This window comes from Geotrypetes seraphini, chromosome 16 (assembly GCF_902459505.1).
Source record: "Geotrypetes seraphini chromosome 16, aGeoSer1.1, whole genome shotgun sequence".
NCBI lineage: Eukaryota > Metazoa > Chordata > Amphibia > Gymnophiona > Dermophiidae > Geotrypetes > Geotrypetes seraphini.
The window spans coordinates 44,740,648-44,760,608 of record NC_047099.1 but is presented as its reverse complement, the minus strand read 5'-3'; the positions used below and the strand labels follow the sequence as shown (position 1 = coordinate 44,760,608).

Genomic DNA, 19,961 nt, shown 5'->3' with positions numbered 1-19,961 from the left:
TGCCTTTAAATATGAAAATAAGAAAAAAGAAAGAGTCTAACTTACTGAGGTTTATGCTGAATGTGGGCACTGATTGCATTGATTAAAAAAAGAATTCCATCTGTGCCACTGTGCTGAAGAAACCCATCTACTTTATGCTACACAGTTTCATAAACCATACCTTGGTTGATGCCAACAGAAGAGGAAGGTAAAATCCAGGCAGCAGAACATTGAAAAAAATCTGTTTCTTTTCGGTTAAGAGATCATTCATATTGTACATTTAAAATTGGACCACATGATCGTAGGTTCATACTTTATAGATTTACAGAATATTATATTGAAAGATATCTAAGAGAGGTAAATATTAAAACATACTCTAAACTGAAATCTGAATTCCTCACTTTGTTCCTTGGTGAATGGCTTCTGCATCACTGGACTGAAAAGTCTTGATGAATTAAGAGCATTTAAGCTGGCTGGTGAATCCAGATGGGATTTTACCTCATGACACTAGTCTGATGTTTTTTTATGAATCTTTAAATTTGACTAAACTTACAGTCCCTGTGGATCATTTTATGTCTTCTAAATAGACCAGGGAACATGGGCCTTCTCTTGGTATTCTTGCCCTCTTTTTATTCATTTCTTTGGTTCCCCATTGTCCCTGATATTGTTTGATGTGTTTTTACATTTACTGGGCTTTGAATGTGAGAAAGACAGATTTGATATACAGTTATGCATATGACACATCCATTTTGGTCCCTTGTCATTCATATTAAAGTGGTAGAATTGTGGATGGCAGAACACAAGTTAAAATTGAATACTGAGAAAATCGTGACATTTATAGCAGGGGATTCTGCAGCTGAACTAAACTGGGGGTGACCAACCTCTTCCCTCGATAAGTCTGATTTTTAAGATTCCTATAAAGAATACGCATGTGATCTATTTGCATATATTGGAGATCAGGGGCCGCTTAAGGCAATCTGCTGCCCGAGGAATGAGCTAGCGCCCCCCTCCCCCTCCGAGCATCCAAAATAGGGGTGGGTAGGAAGAACAGTTAGATATCTCAGCTACATTGGAGACCCCTGATAAGGAGGCAGCCAAACCATCAACTTTAGTGACAACAGTAGTACTTTTGCCAGCCAAAATGTGGATCTTGAAAATGTTCTTCAAGAATAGACATAAGAAATTTTGAGGGTTTAAGATTCAAATATTTCCTGATACTTTTTACTTTTGAAATCTGGACTTACTTTGATAGGAGGAACTTTTTATTTGAAATACCCATGTAAATGCATAGTGAAATATTTGCTCTTTGAACTTTCCCAACTAACAGAGCTGGGGAACAGTGAGGTGTAAAAGTTAGAGAAGGAGCAGTTGGAGGAGAAGAAAATATCATTGCAGTGGTCATGCCAGAGAGTAGGGGTAGTGTAGCATAGATAAGAACATAATAGCCTAACTGGGTCAGACCAATGGTCTGTTTAGCCCAGGATTCCATCTTCATGGAGGCCAATTAAAGTCACAAGTAACAGTCAAAAACCCAAATAGTAGCAGCATTCCATGCCACCGACCCAGGGCAAGCAGTGGAGGACCCCAAGCTTGAAGAGCCTCCAACCATGTATGGATGTGACACAGTGATGTCACATACATGTACACATGCATGCGATATCATCACATTGCATCAGTGCATTGATGTGAAGAATCAAGTTCGATATCATTATCACCTTACCAAAATCCATCTTTCAGAGTTATCTGGTGTAGAACTGCAGATTCCATAAAACAATATTTTGAGCAATATAGACTAATAAAGTAAACCCAGAGAAGGTCTACGGATAGTCAGGCGACTCAGGGGTGGTTGGGGAGTTGGCAGGATGCATAGAGAGTTATCATGGGAATGGAAGAGACTTTTCCATTCTATGGACTTTCCTGTCAAGTGGACTGTCCTGTTTCCAATCAGGTCTGTGAACCCATTATTTACAAAGTCAGACTTCAGAGCATAACCCGAAGAAAGCTACAGCATGGTGGATGAAACACAAGACTTGGTGAGACCCGGAAATCTGCAACAAGCATCAGTATAGAAATTTATGCCCAGATATTTGATTTCTTGTAGATTCCATTATAAGTTTAATTGAGTAAGTGATCCCTTAGTGCAGTGCACATTGAGAAGTATAACAAAGCTGGTTCAATTTGTAGTGGGCTCTCATTTCACCAACTATTTATTTAATAAGAGTCTACTACATTTCTCTCAGCATGAGTTTTGAAGCTTTCATAGTACTGTCTCTGATTTCTGAAGTAAAGAAAGAGACTGTTTTACTGTAGTTTGATATTTCTGCTGTGTTTGATACTGTGAACCTTGAGATCATGCTACCCACATTGTCTGAAGCTGATTTTCTTTTTTTTTTTTAAGAACAGGCAATATTTGGTCTTGAATAGGGTTACCAGACATCTGGATTTCCCCAGACATTGTCCAGGAGTCCAGACGGCTTTTTAAAACCCGGCAGGAGCACATGCGCGGATGCCACGCAATGATGTCACCGCATCGCATCCACGCATGCATGGATGATCTCCTGCCCAATGAGAGCAGGCAGCAGGGGCAGGTCTGGGGATCCAGATTTTCCAAATGGAAAATGTGATAACCCTAGTCTTGAAGGATGGATGTTACTTTCCACACCGGGCACCCCCCTTGTGGTGTTCCACAGTGTTCCCTCATTTCTCCTCTCCTTTATAATTTTATATGAGCTCATTAGGTCAACTTATACTAACTATATTTGTTAGTACCTGTCTATTCTGATTTTAAAAATACTAGAAGGATAATTAGTATAGGAATCCTAGAAATTAAAAAGCTGATCTATTTAGGTCTGTTTAAAACTTAATACCGGCAAAACTAAGAACTTATGTTTCAGTGTGAAATCCATCAATATTACGAGTTCATTTTTGAGTGTAGAAGGTACTCATTTTAAAATTGAGAAGACATCTAAAGTACTGGGAATGCTTCTTGACTCATCTTTGACAACGAAGCCTCAGGTAAATGATATGGTTCACAGAACATTTTTTTCAAGCAGATGCTACAATTCTTTCCAAGCAACTGAACTGTAAGCTATTGTGCTCTGATTATCTTTCTGATCATTATAGGGTTCTAGTTCAGCTTTCTTTTCTTTTTTTCATCAATGCTAGACTATAGAAATATTCTATATCTAGGTATAACTTCTAGATTAATAGACAAGATTTAGCTGTCAGATTGATAATTTTGTAAATCTCACTGGCTTCCAGTAAGATCTTTTATAAAATTTAAAATAAGCTTGTCTGACATTCAAGACCTAGGCTAGGTGCTGGTAAATGCCTTGATCAGTGGTGCCTAGCCAATTTTTAAACTAGGTTCAAGATAATTGAAAACACCATTAAAAGCCAATTCAAAAAATGAAAAAGTTATTGATTTAACTTTTGTATGGAAATTGGTGCAACCCATAAAGTGATCGTGGTAAGGGGCACAGTTTGGGTGTCTGTTAGGTATTGGTAACATTATGACTCCTCCTGATGTCTACGTTGAGTCAGGTGCCTAACTTGGAATGACCTTCGTGGCTCTTGTGCAGAGAGTCTGGTTTCTCTGCTAAGCTTAGTGAGGTTATACTTTGTTCCTAGACATTGTCATTCCTTGCTTTTGGAATTGCCTTCAGTTAGGTACCATCGACTCAAGTTCGAGTCCTAGCCCTAGTGACTTGATAAGTTAAAGATCCAAAAAGAAGTTGGTCAAATGCAAGTCGAACAGTTTACCTGAAGCTATTAATTATTTGGGGGAAATTCTATCAGCACCTAAGTTAATTGAAAAACAATGTTTGAAACAGTGATAAACATTGCATTAAAAGCGCCTACCAGAACTGGAATCTCACCTCTGGAGGCGCCTACTGGTTTCTAATACCATTATGGACTTTGCTAAATCTGGAAGGGCGTTAGGTGCCAGTAGCCACCTCTGGAGGTGTGATTCACGGCAAAGATAGGTGCTAGAAATGTAAGGCCGGATAACCCTGGCCTACATTTCCAGTGCCTATCTTTCACAGAGTCATGATTCTCTAGATAGTGCTGTCATGTGATCGGAGGTTACTTTTTAGGCAGCCGTCAATATTGGCACTGTATAAAAAATCCGGGCATTTATGTTTAGAAAACTTTGGAAGATTTATTTATATGAAAATTGTGAAATATCTTGAAGCAATTGAGTGTTATTTCTTATTTACAGTTCTATGTATTCCACTTTGTACCTAATTTAGGGAATTGGTGGATTTCTCAAAGTTGACCTTGCATTCTGAGATATTAGAGAAGAATGTAATAAGTGATGTTAGATTCAGGAGTGAATTTTCAACTGTAGACATAAAGGGCCCTATCTATCTAGGTTGCCCAGTCTCAGAAGCCACCTATTAAAAGTTGTTCTTTGTAGGCCTTCATTTCTGTGATCCCCTTATTGACTACCCTAGTACTAATTGTATAACTAGACATCATCTTCAGGGAATAGATGGTAATAAACCAGAGCAGAACTGGAAATCATCAGTTAATTAAACATAACTGTTTACTATTTAGCAGAGAACCCAGAAGTATAGGCCTAAATTAGAAATCTAACATTTGATCTTTTGTATGCTCATGCGTGTAGGTGTATCACTTTAGAGTCAGGGCATATGGGGAATAAGCAAGATACATACCTTTTATCCTGAGCATATATATAAAATCCTTCCAAGTGGTTAAAAGTACAATGTTAGAAGGATATGAGAAGAATGATGCCATTTTCAAAGGTACCGTAATTTATGTAGCCAAACTTTAAACTCTCAATAATCTATTCAAATGTAGCCTAGTGGTTAGTACAGTTGGATTCGATGCCCCCACTGCAGTTCCTCCAATGCCTCAGATACAAAATAAGTACCTGTATATAATATGTAAACCATTTTAACCGTAACCACAGAAAGGCAGTATATCGCATCCCAATCTCTTTACCATCGCATTGTCATGTGTATATTTCATGGTTAAGTTAAATGTGGCTTGCCAGGCATTATGAGGGTTACTTACAAGGATAAAGTGGATTGGTTGCATCGCCCTTTTCTAAAGTTACTAAATCTGCAATTGTATAGATTGTAAATGTGGTGGGGAATTTTTGATAGTGCGTCTAAGTCAGACTTTGGACACATCCCACAAGACGTCCACATTTTGTTTTTGGAAATGACCTATTTGGACATCTTCGGCTCTAAGGATGTCTAACTTTTATGGCCATTTTCAAATACCAAAACATCCACGTTCATAATAATGGATTGGCCACACAGACATCACAACAAAGCAGTGGAGCGCCTTAGAACGCACTGCTGTGAACGTCACATAAAGGGTGTCAGATGTATAGCTCTTCATAAATTCTTTATAATGTATGCTGAGCCCCCCCCCAAAACCTACTATACCCACCTGTATACCACCATAATAGCTCTTACAACTGCAGGTGGCAGCATAGTAGGGTCTGGCTGGGTTTTGATGGGCTCATACTTAATACCATAGATATTGTGGTTAGTACGGTGGTCTCAAACTCTAACATAACATAACATCGAGCTTATAGACCGCCTAACCAGAAGTTCAATGCAGTTAACAAAAAATGAATAATAACATAAGAAACACCTAAAACTATTTGGCCAAATACTTTGAGAAAAGACAGGTTTTCAACAGAGTTCTAAAGTGTTTGTAAGAACAGGATCTACGTAACAGCGGTCACAATTCTTTGTCATAGGAGGCTGCCTGAAATGCTAATGTATGATCCAAGTATTTCTTACTTTACTACCTTGAAACGATGGAAAAATAAACAGGGCATGAGATCTTCTACAGTATTTGTAAGATGCTGTGAGAAATCTATCGGTCATTTAGATAGGAACAGCGCCATTCATAACCTTATAGCAAAGACAACTTAACTTAAACAGTACACGAGCCTCCATCGGGAACCGGTGTAACTCGTGATAGAATGGTGTCACATGGTCATACTTCTTCAAACTATAGATCAATCTTACTGCCCTATTCTGAATTAATCTAAGTCTAGCCATCTCTTTCTTAGTACATGTTAAATAAATTATATTAGAGTAATCAAGAAGACTCAATAGCAATGATTGAACCAGAAGCTTGAAAGCAGAAAACTCAAAATATGTTTTTATGGTCCTGGCCACATTTTGGAGTTGTAGGTACTTGGAGGGCCTCGGAAAAAATAGTTCATGTTTTATTAAAGAAATGACAATTTTGCATGAGGTAAAAACTCTTTATAGTTTATAAATCTTTCCTTTTGGCTAAGTCTTAATAATATTATTGTCATTTATAGCTAAAGAGACATATGACCAAGAAACGGGTTTATTCTACTTTTGTGATTATGATAAACATACCGAGGGCCTGAAACTAGTACCTGGCGGGCCGCACGTTTGAGACCACTGGATTAGAGTGACATGGGCCTAGGTCCACCTCTTTATGCTTTACTAGCCCACTCACAAGGTTACTCAAGACATCTGTGTATGCTCTACTAGGCTTTCCCATACCAGATGCTGGTGTTCTAGAGACAGGTATGTATCTTTTTGTTCTCATTTTTGTGTGGTGGAAGGGGGTCAGTGAGCACTGAGGGAATATTGGGGGGGGGGGGGGGGTCTTACCTTGATGCATGCAGTGGTCATCTTTTCAGTTTGGGCACCTTTGTGGCACTCAGACCCGTCTAAAACAGGTCTAGCTCTGAACATCTAAGTTCCATCCAGGATGTCTTGCAAAGCGTTCGATTATCGCTGCAAAACATCCAAATCTAACCAACCCTTATGCACGCCCATAACACGCCACCACTTTGCCCATCTCAAGCTCTGGATGCACATAGGTTGGGACACCTTGCTAGACGTCCAGAAAGGCATTTTTTATTATTGGCACTAGGACGTCCAAGTGCCAATTTAGGATGCTTTTTGGACATTTATATTTTTTTGATTATGAGCCCCATCATTACTTTTAAAAGAGGTAATTTTATGTGCTAGCTAACTTAAGTGTGTAATAGATAATGGGATTGGTAGGCTCATTACAATTGCTAGCAACGTGTCCCAACCTCTGTGCATCCAGAGCTTGAGATGGGCAGAGTGGTGGCGTGTTGATGTTCAAGGTTATTCATCAAGGCATTCCTTGATATCTCACACAGGTAATGACACTATCAGCCATTCAGAGCCTTAAGGTCTGAGGGGGCGATATGACTATCATTGACAGACTTTTCAAAAGCACATTACGAAAATATAAGAACATCTGTAATTTCTTTAGCTGGAGTGACTTTAGGGAACAATTTAAAAGGACCATTGAAAGCACTTTTGGATCTTCAAAAATTTAAGAAAGTATTAAAAAAATACTCTATTTATGGAGGCATTTAAATGATTGATACTGCCACTGATATACAGTATATAGATGGTGATGTCAGGTATTTGTCTCTTTGAAGAAACCAGTGCAAATGTTGCTTGTTTGTATGAAACTATTGTATGTATTCATTTTATGATTGTATTTTGTAAACCGCCTAGGAATAGGTGGGTATGAAATTTTTTAAATAAATAAATAATTTGTTCTAGTAAGGTTGCTTAAATTGACCCCTTATTCTCATGGACATGAAAGAGTAAGTAGAAAGTGGAAAGATAGCTGACAGATCATCTCTTTTAAATATTAGAAAGACTACCTTCTAAAATATGGTGTGAGATTTAGCTACTTTAATAGAACACTCTTACAGTATTCATTTGGGCAAAAAAACCCACAAGTCACAACTACAAACATACAAAAAATACAGTACAATCATAAACAATGTGCGAGTATGATAAGTACCATCGACTTGGGTTTGAGTCCTAGTGACTTTATGAAGTACAGATCCAAAAAGAAGTTAGTTTTGTGCTAGTCTAACATCTCCATAGTTATCGTCAACATATCCAGTCATCTAGCTGCATGATGCCCTCTTCACCTGTTTCCTTCAGTCTTCCCAAACATAATGTCTTTCTCCAATGATCTCTCCCTTTTAACGGTGTGACTAAAATAAGACAGAACAACTTCGTTATGTGGGCTTCAAGTGACATAGTTGGTTCAATCTGTCCCAAAACTAATTTATTAGTTCTTCTGGAAGTCCAAGGCATGCATATAATCCTTCTCCAACACTTTGTTGTACAGTAATTTTGCTTGGTTCTATAAATGATTGCATAAACAAAAAAATTGATTCTCATGATTTTAGAAATTCAGGTTATGAGATGTCTGGTCAGCTGCTGTATAGATGCAGGATAGAATAAGAGGTTCCAGAATCTTGTAATTCTTTGAGATACTGCACGGAATCTTGCTACTCTTTGGGTTTCTAGAATCTTTTGTTATTCTTTGGGATTCTGGAATCTTTTGTTATTCTTTGGGATTCTGGAATCTTACTACTCTTTGGGGTTCCGGAATCTTGCTACTCTTTGGGGTTCTGGAATCTTTTGTTATTCTTTGGGATTCCGGAATCTTGCTACTCTTTGGGTTTTGGCCAGGTACTAGGGACCTGGATTGGCCACTGTGAGAACAGGCTACTGCGCTTGATGGACCATTGACCTGACCCAGTAAGGCTAGTCTTATGTTCTTCTGAAAACCTTCTTTCTATAATGTTATCTTTCAGACTGACAACATAAAATTAACAACTGTCATTAATATTTCACTCCAGGTTAATACCAGTGTGATATGGAAGACATGAATAAGACCTGCGTGAATCACTTTATTCTCCTTGGATTCTCCAACCTACAGGACATCCATGTGTACTTTACTTTGCTTATTCTGCTGGGAATGTTCTAATAGTCTTATTAGCTCACGTAGATCTAAGTCTTGACACACCCATGTACTTTCTCATCAGTAACCTGTCTTTCCTAGAAATGTGGTATATATCCACCACTGTCCCCAAACTGCTGTCAATCCTAATGACTAACAATCAAGTGATTTCTTTCAAAGCTTGCTTTCTTCAGCTTTACGTTATGCTCTCTGCTTGCCATAATGGCACTTGATCGCTATTTCGCAATCTGTAACCCTCTGCGCTATACAACTGTCATGAGCAGCAGGTTCTGCGTACAATTGGCTGCCCTATGCTGGACTGCAGGCTTTCTGGCTGCTCTTATTCCAATTGCAATGGCAGTGAGATTGCCTTTTTGTGGTCCTAATTATATTAACCATTATTTCTGTGATTTATCTCCGCTGCTACATTTGGCATGTGGAAACACCATTGTGAATGAGATGGTAAATGGTTCAGTGATTGGATTTGCCACCATGTTTAATTTGTTAATGATACTTATAATCTATGTACACATCCTCAATATTAAACCAGCAGAAGGCAGAGGCAAAGCATTTTCCACTTGCTCTTCACATTTGACAGTTGTGGTTTTATTCTATGGCACAGCCTTCACTGTGTTTGTGAGCCCAAAAGGGAAACTTTCTATGGAGTTTGACAAGCTCTTTGCTTTGGTGTACACCATCCTAACTCCCCTGCTAAATCCTATCATTTATAGCTGGAGAAACAAAGAGGTAAAAGAGGCTTTAAAGAGAGCTGTCAGAAAGATTATAAGAACATAAGCAATGCCTCTGCTCGGTCAGACCTGAGGTCCATTGTGCCCAGCAGTCCACTCACGCGGTGGCCCAACAGGTCCAGGACCTGTGCAGTAATCCTCTATCTATACCCCTCTATCCCCTTTTCCAGCAGGTATCATGATCAATTCTGACCCCATCACTGTAGTCCTTGACTAAGAATGGAAAGTCTGTAAATGAAACAATCATACATTGAGAAACGTATGTGGCTTGATTTAGAAGTCAGGTTCATTACTGTCAACGTATTTACAAAAATAATCAATTTGGAGATTCCAAAGAAGAGGTTCATCCACAAAATTAATTACTCTAGTTCAATAATTAGTAGTTTAAAATGTAATTTTCATGCTAATAAAAAAAATCCCATTGGAGGTCGAAATTTCATCTGCTGAGGTTGTAAGCTAATTTCCAAAGGGAAACTCACACTGGTAGTACCAGGAGGTGCTGAAAAGTTCTCAGTCCAACCAACCAACTTCCTAAATTGTGAGAATTATTTTGCCACTGTAGTTGAAAAGAGTGTTATCTTGTTTCATTAAGTGCCAATCTGCAGAAATGAAATTCTATTTTTTGACATTGTTTCAGATCATTAATTAAACCATATCCATGTCATTCTTTTCTCAGTTGGGCTGAGAAGTTTTCAGCACCCTTTTGTGCAGAGAAAAGAACCCACATACTCAGAGGGATTCAGCTCTAGCCCTCAAGAGCTGTAAGCAGGTCATTTTTTTGGCTTTCCTTAATGAATATATATCAGAAAGATTGGAAGGAAAAGTAGCTCTAGAATTAGAGAGTCTTAGGAAGAAGATGAAAGGAGATACACTTAGGACTAATCCAAGGATATATTTCTTGATAGAAATGGTGGCAGATACACCGTACATGGATCATTGTATTTGAATTCAAGAAAGCATGGGACAAGCACCATAAGGGAGAGGAACAGATGAAAAAGCTTGGGCGAACTGCTCCTTATCCTTTCAGGACTCTGTGTAATCCAGTGGCATTACATAAACTCAGGCTAGATTCTTTAAAATACATGTAAAAAAATGACAGGCTGTTATCGCAGCCATTCTGGTAGCAAATTTAAAAAAGTGAGTCATTCTCCCAAAAACGCTCATGTAAATCAGGTTGGTGGAGAGTAGCAAAAATTTGCTAGATTTGCATGCGCCCATCGCTGGTTATAGAAATGGACACATGCGCAGAATAAATGCAAAAAAACCCCCCCAACAACAAAAAGACGAACACACGTCGGGATGCTGTGGAGCAAAACAAAAGGGGGGAACCCGTTCTTGAAAAAGTCTTTGGGCGAAACCGGTTGAACCTTAAGGTCCTTCCCAAGGTTTAAAAAAAGAATGAAGAAATAGCTAGAGCTAAGTACAAAAGTTTTAAAGTTGTGTAAGAAAAGTTTATCGATTTGCACAAAACATAGAATGAATAAAAGCCAGAAAGAGAAACAAGCCTTCAAATAATTTGGCTGGAACTGAAGACCATAGAGGTACTTAGAAAGGTATTATCTGAAAAAAAGATCTCTTAGAAATTAGGCACTTTGAAGTTTATTATATGCCGTTGTGGATTGATGGTGTATATTACTATTACATAGACAACATCATAAAGAACATTGGGCTATTTTAATACATACGTGGAATATGACACAGAGTTAGGGTGGACACCCTAACTTTGTGTGATCGAGTGTATCCTCATGATACGTGCGATACAATAATTGAATCATACATGGAATATGAGGTAAATATCAGTCTGGATGATGATAAATGTTCTCTCATCTGGTCATCAAGTTTTTAAATCATTAAGATCTGCTTCAATTATTCAATCACTCTAGTAAATTTGATAAAGCAATAATCAAAATACAAAACACCTTTGCCATAGTAGCTAAAGCACTATTCAGGCCTCAGCGGCTATATTCGGAAACAAAACAGTTTTAGCTACAAGTAGCCAGCTTCCTCATTGGCCAGATTTAGTTTCAATCATCTGCCTTTTTATATCAAAAAAGCAAACTCTGCAAGAACATCTCATCAATTTTATGTATGTTTGAATTTTGTAAACCGTCTAGAATTAGGCAGCATATGAATTTTTAAATAAATACATTCAAGCTGCTTTACAAACAACAGTCAACACATATAAAATGAATTCAAAATACTCAAGTTCCTCCCTCTCATGTACAAAAGTTCTTCACCCCCTAAACTGTACTGTTTTCTTGGGTTTCTACAGCCCAAATGCATTACCTTGTATTTCTTAGCTGCCATATTTCAGACCATTCCTCAAACTTTGCTAGGTCCTTCATCATGTTTTCCATACCATCAGAGGTATCTACTCTATTGCAGATTTAGGTATCATTTGCAAAGATGCAAATTGATCACTACCCACTGTTGCCTTCCACTTAACCAGTTTCTGACCCAGCCTCTCACTTTGGGGCCCATTCCGAGGGCACTCAGGAGCAAATTCTATAAATGGCATCCCAATTGTAGGCAGCAGTAGGCGTCCTACCGTTGTCTAACCAGTCAATCAAGACGCACATTTAAAAAAAAAAAAACAACATACCCAAGGCAGGCTGCCTACATTTTAGGCATTTTTGCAACACCCCCAAAGATCATCGGCTGATGTCCTTCCAATTTACCCTCTCACTTGCCAAACAAGAGTACTACAACCGTTTAACCAACTCTCTTCATGCTAACCCTCGTCATCTCCTTGCCACACTCAACTCTCTACTCAAAGTACCGCCGCCTCCTATCCCCTCCTCACTTCCCCCCAGATGATGGCAGAGTTCTTCTATGACAAGATTCACAAGATCCACCTTGAATTCTCAAACAAATCACCTCCCCCACCGCCCTCTCCAACTATCCACTCTGCCAACTTCCCTTCAAAAACCCCTGCCATCTTTTGCTCCTCATCTCTCTTCCTCCAAACCCACCACCTGTTCTTCTGATCCGATTCCCAACCACCTACTTGGAGCTATCGCTCCCACTGTCATCCCTCCAATCTATTACATTCTCAACTGCAGTAGTTCTTGATATCTTCAAACATGCCGTAGTTACACCTCTTCTCAAAAAACCCCTCACTAGACCCCATATCCCCCTCCAACTATTGCCCCATTTCCCTACTCCCTTTCCTATCTAAACTACGTGCTTGTCCACCACTACTGCATGGACTTCCCTTCTTTTCATGATATTCCTGACCTCTCCATTCTACAGAAACTGCCCTTACTAAAGTCTCTAATGACCTGTTCCATGCCAAATCCAATGGTCTCTATTCTATCCTCATCCTTCTCGATCTGTCTGCTGCAGTGGTGTAGTAAGGGTAGGCTGTGACCCCCTCCCCCGCACCCTTGTCTCTGAGCCCTTGCTCCTTCCATGCCCCCCCACTCCACACTTGTGCTCTCCCTCCCCCCCTTTACCTTTAAACCTTTGCCAGCTTGAGTGGCTTCTCCAGCATGCGCCATGTGCCAGTGTTGGATTTCCTTCTGACATCACTTCCTGGCCCCATGACCTAGAAGTGATTCAGAGGGGAACCAGGCTGGTGCAAGCAACAGGCAGGAGAAGTTGCTTGTGTTAATGAATATCTACAGAGGTATGAAGTGTGTGTGTGGGGGAGGGGGGAAGAATAGCATGAGCGTAGCGGGATGGGGCAGAGAATGCCCCACTGACGCAGCGCCCTCCCCCTTACTACACCACTGGTCTGCTGCTTTTGATACTGTTGATCACCACCTGCTCCTCGACACGCTATCCTTGCTGGGATTCCAGGATTCTGTTCTCTCCCATCGCACTTTCAGTGTATGTTATGGTGGATCCTCCTCTGCTGCCATCCCACTGTATATCGGTGTACCTCATGGCTCTGTCTTGGGCCCTCTCCTCGTCTCCCTATACACCTGCTCTCTCGGTACACTGATCTCCACTCATGGTTTTCAATATCACCTCTATGCTGAGGACTCCCAGATCTATCTCTCTACAGTAATCCAGGCTGGTATCTCAGCCTGCCTGTCCAACATTGCCGCTTGGATGTCTCACCGCCATCTAAAACTGAATATGGTTAAAACCGAACGCCTTATCTTTTCACATAACTTCACCTCGCCTGATCATGCCTCTTCCTATGGGGTAAATTATCAATGTGGACGACTGCTAAGATGAGCTGTTTTAAGCACAAGTGCCATTCAATGCAATGAGACCTAGCTAGAAATGTTTAAAATAAATAAATGTATCCAGTTAACTCCAGCGATTAACCAGGGATTATCCCATGCAATACTTGCCATAATGTTTTTAGGAAAAACAAGTGTCTGTATTCCACATTAAATTCAGCAGTATTAATTATGGTTTCCCTTTCATCAAGGGTATTAAACATTGTAGTCTTTCCCGAAAGTAGATAAGCAATTATTTTCATTTCTTCAGCCTCTTCCCTTGATAATGGGTGTATATACCTGAATTAGTATAAAGGCATAAAGATGAGGCGTAGATGGCTTGTTTACTACAGGATCAAGACTGAAAAGCTGGATGAGTAAAGGATGATAATTGTATTTTAATTTTGTCTATGTGTCCACTCAGTAATTCAGGTGAATGATGAATGACAAAAAATGAACCCCACCAAAAACCAACCAAACAACTCTAAGGGGCCCTTTCACTAAAACTTAGCACTTTCTAACAAACATTGGTGTGCTAAGTGCCAAGTTGCCTATAGGTATAGCATATGATATTTTATCCAGCTGCGTCAGGGTTTTTTTAATCACAGGTCTCTGCTGTATGAACGTTGGAGCATTTAGTACAAACCTCTACCATGGTTTAATAAAAGGTAAGGTCATTTTCCTAGTCATTTAAAACTGCACAAGAAAGATGGAAATTCCTGACATCATTTCAGGAATTTCCCACTCTTGGGTCTTTATATCACTGGGATGTCCTTGTAAATGTATAAATTATAAAAATAAACAATTATGGGCCCAATATTAAAAAAAACTAAGTTCCTAAATTTAAGCTTCTAAGCTCTATTTTCATCCAAACTTAGGAGCCTAAGGGGTCCCTTTATCAAACTGTGGTAAAGCATCCTTGCACAGATCATTCCCACACGCTAAGGCACCTCTATCATTGGTGAAACCCTAATTAATAATAATAATAATTTTATTCTTATATACCGCCAAAGCCGTGATAGTTCGAGGTGGTTTACAACAAAGAAGAGCTGGACAAACAGCGAATACAGGTACAATGTAAGATCATCAAAATACAGGAGAGCATGATCCAGAGGAGAGGCATAAGAGACTTGGGGAACAATTCAGTTAGGGTTGGAGAGGACTTGGTTACAAATTGGTTAAACAAGTTTGTTTTTACAAGTTTTCTGAAACTTAGATAGGATGAGGAGTGCGTGATAATGTTACCCAGCCAATCGTTCAGGCAAGTGTTCTGTTCAGGTATCTAATTATCCCATTACTGCCACCTATTATGTAGGCCGTAAGGGCTCATGCACTCTCTATGTGTTAATCTATTTATTTTAAAAATTTCTACACCGTTTAAAACTAAACGGTTTCCATAATTTACATACATAATTTAAAACAAAAACATGCAAACAATCTTCAGAAATCATATCTACAGAATAATACCATAGCTTGCATAGTAAAGATCATAAATAGTTCATTAACTCTGCCAGGGAGGAAAATTATTGGCTAGAAAAAGGCGTCTTAAGTTATTTTCTAAACATGACCTTTTCAAGACAATTTCATATCTGACCAACTCCAGCACAACAAAAAGTCATTTTACCAGTCTCAACAAGTCTTGGATTCACAGTCATCTTCAGTAAAGCTAGATTCTCAGAACGCAATGATCTTTTTGGTGTCTAGCTAAGGATATTATTTTTAAACAATTTTGGAATGTTTCCATACAAGAACTGATGACAAATCATTACTGCTTTATACTGTACTCGGAAGGCGACTGGTAGCCAATGCAATTTTTGGAGATGTGGCGAAATGTGATCCTATTTAGGCAATCCTATTATCAAGTTTAAGTTTCAAGTTTATTATAAATTTGATTGATCGCTTATTCAAAATTCTAAGCGATGAACATCTCAGTAAAATTACAAAATTAAGAGGGCAACAAAACAAACAGAGAACTAAACCTTACATAACATATTGAAAACCAAATTTACAAACTCAACGACTCAACATGGCTGAAACATGTACATGTCGAGTCATGAGTTTTTGGACGAATAAAAGGACACTCATGAAATAGATTGAGTCCACCAGTCTATATAGGATATTTCCACTCCCTACTTCGCAGATGAAAGAGACTCGTAACATCTTCTGTATCAACAATAATATCACAATCATTGACTGAAGGCTGTGTACCTGCAAGTTAGAAAAAGGCAATTGTCCATCCATTATTAAAAAAGAAACAGCATGGAAATGAATTAGAACATTACCGTCCTATTTCATCTTTGGATTTTTGGGTGGAAGTATTAGAAAAAGTTGTGCTTTTTCAATAACAGAATTTTCACGAAAAGTATGGTGGTATTGGACGATTTCGACCCAAACATTCTACAGAATTAATGTTAGATTTTTTGATGTGAGATTTGGATCAAGGTAATTGCTTTTTTGTGATGTTTTTGGGGTGTTTTGTCTGCTTTTGACACAGTTAGCCATCAGATGTTATTATCAGAGAGGACGGTCCATGTAGAGACTGTTCAGACTGGATTGCTCTTAGTGACAGCGTATCACAGAGTTCTATTTAACATTTACTTGTTGCTCCTTTGTCAGGAGTTACGAAAACTGGGTGTGAATTTTCAGCTTTATGCTGATGATATACAGTTTCTGATGACGGTGATGGGTTCTGTGACTGATGCACTTTTGCTGCTAGAGAATTGTTTACAGGCTGTGAAAAATTAGATGCATCAGAATCGATTAAAATGAAATGTTGGTAAAACAGAAATTTTGTGTGTAGCTCATGAAAAACATTTGGAGAAATGTCTGTCCACTATAGTATTGAATAAGATGCAGGTATTTGGGAGCACTAGTGAATTCTACGCTTTCGTTTAAGCCACAAATTAAGGCAGTTTCTAAGGTATTCTTTATTACGAAGGCTAAGAGACTATCTTACGATGGATAGTATGCTGTTGACCCCGGTGTTTGATTATTGCAACTCTCTCTTTTGTGGATGTAATTCACTCTTTAGAAATGGCACAAAATGCTGCTGCACGGATCATCATATGTGCTTCTAAATATGATCATATAATTCCAATTTTACGTAACTTATATTGGTTGCCTATTGCTTCACAGACTGAGTTTAAGATACTCTGATTTTTAGAGTAGTTAATGATAAGAGTCTGACAGTGTTGAATTCGCAATGAGATTTGTGTTCTGCAAATCAGATGCGGCTGGAATTTCCATTAGCTAGGATTTGGCAGTCCACGGTAACCATTCAAGAAGTAATGTTGTGGAATTTGTTACCTATTGAGATCAAGCAGGGAGTAAAGAAATTTTTATTTGAGAGAGAGTATTCATGGATGTCCTAATTTAGGTATTTGCTGTGATTTGTATGGTGTTATTTTATTTATTTTTGTGTTTTGAGGGTTTAAAAAAATACATTTTCTGTTAGTATGATGTGATTGTACGTAATTGTGTTTTTGTTTTGATTTTATTATGTATGTTTTTTTGTAACCCGCACAGAACTGTGGGATGTTGCAGGATATAAGCTTTTTAAACAAATAAAATTAGGTTCTTTAATCCGCACTTTCTACACTGATGCTAGCGTTCAAATCCTTGTACGACATAGCGCCAGACTACTTGATGGACAAGCTTCCTCTATACGTGCCAAACAGGATGAAATACACCTCCTGGTTGTGCCCTTCACCTGCAAACCGCCAAACGATAATCCTACTCCCATTGGAACCAACTGCCCTCGCACATCAGATCCCTTGAAGGACTCCCCTGCCCACGACCAATGGGTTACAAAGAAATGTATATTGGTACCAGATCCCAGGATGTGTCACGTTAGGAAAGAAACGGTATTGAAACATCTTCCTCTGTAACTATACATTATGCATATTGGTGTCTCTAATATGTGTCTAGTTAGGATTGAAAACTTGTATTGAAAAACTTACACTGTTGAGGTTAACTATGGCAAACTTTAACCTCTGAACTCTATTTTATGTTTATTGGTATTAGACCCCTAGTATGTACAAAATTAGTTTCACAACCTTGTAACGTAAAATGGCTCTCTAACTGTTAACTATATTTTATGAATGTTTAACCTGTAACCCGTTCTGAGCTCCCTGGGGAAATGTAGGGACATATACTTCATGTTAGGTATAATGATGGACAGCAGGGGGCAGCAAATCACAGTGGGACGGAAGAATAGGAAAAATACAGCTAGAAAGTCAGTCTACAACACAATTGCTTATAAATGTCTCTGTTCATCAGAAATCAACTGAGGAAAATGTCCGCTGGGGGGGGGGGGGGGCCCAGGTGTTCCCTCACATTCATGTGCAAGCACCAAACATCCCGCAGGGCCACATACGATGAGACTCTTGCTGCTGTCAGTTTCTGCAGGTCTGGGGCCACAGAATAACCCAACATTGCTGATCAATGATGGGGCCCCAAGACGCAGATATGAGGGACCGCACAGACCTGCTCACCCCTACATAATGCTGTGAATGTCACCCAAAAGCATACCAGATTTGCTTGTGCAAAAAAGAGGACGCGGTCCTACCCTGTTCGGTCTCCAGTTCTGCCCCATTCCACCCCCACACAAACCTCATCTCGAGTCCAGGCCGTGTCTGGAGGTCTTCCAAGCACGTGCAGATGTGATGTGATGTCATTGCATCACATCTGTGCATGCTCAGTGACTCTCCAGTTGTGGCCCCGAATTCGGGGCTTTCCAAAACCTGGACAAACTGTCAGGTTTTAGAAATCCGTCTACCCCAGGAACTAGGTAGCCTTGTATGACTTTCCACATCTCCTAGTAAAATGTAGAGCCTTATGTCATTGAGACAGGCTGTGTGAGTCTTGCTTTTGCCCCATTACAGGACTCTGCAAATTCCATCCTTGAGGGATAAAACTGTGTTTTCAGGATTTCTACAATGATCTGTTTGGCCGCACTACCTCCACTGGAAGCAGCTAGATCTCATGTATCGCCATAGAAATCTGGAAAGCCCACTGTAGAAACCATATGTTTAGGCATGCAATGTGGGGGAGGGCAAGAACAGGCTTCTCTCAGCCTGCCCTATTGATATAAAACTAATTCATCATTCTGTGGAAAACTATGGACCTAATGTTTTTTATTTTATTTATTCATTCTCCCAGGAGAGCTCAGGACAGTTTACATGAGTTGATTCAGGTACGCAAGCATTTTCCCGTCTGTCCCAGCAGGCTCACAATTTATCTAATGTACCTGGCGCAATGGGGGGATTAAGTCATCACATCACATCCACACGTCATCACGTTGCATGCACGGATGCCGTCCCAATGCAAGAACAGGGCTAGTGGGGGGACACGGGCAGAACTGAGGGGCCTGATCTTGGCTCTGGATTTTCCTTCAGGAAAGTCTGGTAACCCCACTCTCAGTTAACCGGCACTCATGGGGTTTGATAGTTGTCGGATAGATTCCGTTTCTGGTTGCTTGAGAGTTACTATTAAAAATAGGCCTAACTAATACTATGCCATACCATAAACCAGGGGTGTCCAACCTGCAGCCCGTCGAGGGCGATGCAGTGTTTTCTTCTGTTGCCCCCAGGTATTTACCGTCTTGCTGGGTCCCTCCTTTGTCTTGTTGCTGCGTTTACATGGCCCCAGAAACATTTTTTTTGGCCAATTCGGCCCAGGGAAGCCAAAAGGTTGGACACCCCTGCCATAAACTGTTCCAAACTACTGGTCATGTGGTAGGCAAAGCATCAGTGTACTGAGGTGTGGCGTGCCAAGTTTAACCTTAAATTTCCCCCAGAAATTGATTTTATTTTCATTTTTATTTAAAGTATTACAGTATTTCTTGGATTTTTTTTTTTTTGGCTAGTTGCTTGAGTTCCGGCTAACAGAGTCTACTGTAGTTTGAATTTCACACAGAAATCGGAGGATCGTTTAGCACCATCATCAGAAGGAGACATCTTCCTCTTCCTTAGAGGCAGTCTAGCAGCTTGGGGCCCTTCCACGTGAGGGTTTCTGTTTTAAAAAGGAAGCCAAGGGAGGAGGAATTACCATGAAAACTGTAAACAGCATATGCCACATGCTACTCCTTGGGTTTTGGCCAGGTACTAGGGACCTGGATTGGCCACCGTGAGGACGGGCTACTGGGCTTTGATGGACAATTGGTCTCACCCAGTAAGGCTATTCTTATGTTCTTATGCGATGGCAGAGGAGAGGAAGGGTAAAATGAATTTCCTGGACTGATTCAGTAGCTGTGGAATGAAGATGTGCAGGTTTTTACTTGGGGGGT

At 39.7% G+C, this 19,961-nt stretch overlaps 1 pseudogene; it reads left to right on the top strand.

Annotated features, from left to right (window-relative positions):
* Positions 1-8,670: 8,670 nt before the first annotated feature.
* Positions 8,671-9,549, top strand: LOC117349810 (annotated as a pseudogene).
* The last annotated feature ends 10,412 nt before the right edge of the window (positions 9,550-19,961 follow it).